Genomic DNA, 1,846 nt, shown 5'->3' with positions numbered 1-1,846 from the left:
ATCATGCTAGAAATGCTTTCTCATGTTGGACCAAATTGGGGTTTGGGCGGATATAGTAACATGTAATCCCCCCAACACTTTGATTTGGAAATACATGTGGTATAATCAGTGACCACACTTTATCTCTTTCCATGAGCAATTAAATCAAGGAATTGGACAATTGTTCAAGCTTAGAGCGATTGGATTGCCAAGGAATTGGGATCCAATCACTTAAGATTGCCAAGGAGATCAATAAATGCATTGATTGAAGAAGAGATGAGAATGAACTTGATCCGGAGAATGCAACATCTCCTGAACCCAATGATTTCCCCATTTCTGATCTTACCCATTCTCTTTACTTTCTGTCATTTAATTTCATGCTCATTACCCCAAATCCCCATTTAAGATTCTGCACTTTAATTTCTGTTATTTACTTTCCAGTCATTTAAATTTCTGCATCTCAATCTAAATTCTGTTTAGCTCAACTAGCATATTCTTCTAACTAAAATTGCTTGACCAATCAATCCTTATGGGATTCGACCTCACTCGATTGTGAGTTTTACTTTATGATAATTCGGTATACTTACCGAAGGAAAATTTGTTGAGAGACAAGTTCTCATGCATCAAGTTTATGGCGCCGTTGCCGGGGATTGATTTTGAATCAACAATAATTAAGTTTGAAGATCACTAGATTGAGCATTTTTCTTTTTGTTTAGTTTATTCAGTTAATTTCTATTAGTTTATTTTAATTTCTTCCTCACCCCTGCACCCTCCTTTATTTTTTTGCTCTTTCTTTCTTTGATTACAATTCTGCTCACTAACCCACTAACTGTTTGATAATTTGCATCACTCACACTAACAATTACTCTAATAAAAATAGTTTCTTCATTTTATCTCCTGTTGTGCAATCTGTTTGTTGTATGACAGGGAGAAGAGAAGGAGCTTCAACATCCTTTGATTTAGAACCTGAAAGAACCCTTTGGAGACTAAGAAGGGAAGCAAGAGGGAAAAGGATTATTGGTGCTGAGGAAGAAAAGGAAAAGTATTTTGAACCCAACATGGAAGAAAATATGGAGAACAATCATGAAGAAGAAGCTCATAATCATGTCAAAGAAGGCCATGCAAACCGGGCTAGGCAAGAAAGGAGAGTCTTAGGATCCTATATCAATCCGAATCCTGGAAACTGTGGAAGCAGCATTCAGAAGCCCACCATACATGCCAACAATTTTGAGCTAAAACCCCAGCTCATCACTCTTGTGCAGAATAATAGCTCATTTAGAGGAGGTGCTCAAGAAGATCCTAATCAACATTTGACCACCTTCCTGAGGATTTGTGACACAGTGAAATCCAATGGAGTCCACCCAGATGTCTATAGGTTGCTCTTGTTCCCTTTTTCACTCAGGGACAAGGCATCCAAATGGCTTGAATCCTTCCCAAAGGAGAGCTTAACTAATTGGGAAGAAGTGGTGAACAAGTTTTTAGCAAGATTTTACCCTCCTCAAAGGATCAATAGGCTAAGAACTGAGGTGCAAACTTTTAGACAACAAGATGGTGAGACACTTTATGAAGCATGGGAGAGATTCAAAGACCTAACAAGAAGATGCCCATCAGAGATGTTTAATGAGTGGGTTCAACTTCACATCTTCTATGAAGGTCTTTTCTATGAATCAAAGAAGGTTGTGGATCATTCATCAGGAGGCTCTCTAAACAAGAAGAAAATCATTGAAGAAGCTATAGATGTCATTGAAACAGTTGCTGAAAATGACTACTTCTATGCCTCCGAAAGAAGTAACACCAGAGGAGTAATGGAGCTGAACCACATGGATGTATTGTTAGCTCAAAACAAGATAATCACCAAGCAGCTAGC

General features: G+C 38.1%; 1 non-coding gene across 1 annotated transcript; it reads right to left on the bottom strand.

Moving 5' to 3' along the window:
* Nucleotides 1-1,490: 1,490 nt before the first annotated feature.
* LOC127747067 (small nucleolar RNA R71) lies at nucleotides 1,491-1,598 on the bottom strand. The gene has a single exon (XR_008008871.1). It is a non-coding gene; the product is annotated as a small nucleolar RNA R71 (small nucleolar RNA).
* Nucleotides 1,599-1,846: the final 248 nt, after the last annotated feature.

This window comes from Arachis duranensis, chromosome 4 (assembly GCF_000817695.3).
Source record: "Arachis duranensis cultivar V14167 chromosome 4, aradu.V14167.gnm2.J7QH, whole genome shotgun sequence".
Taxonomy (NCBI): domain Eukaryota; kingdom Viridiplantae; phylum Streptophyta; class Magnoliopsida; order Fabales; family Fabaceae; genus Arachis; species Arachis duranensis.
Note: the sequence above shows the minus strand (reverse complement) of the source record. Positions and strands in the feature narration are given on the sequence as shown.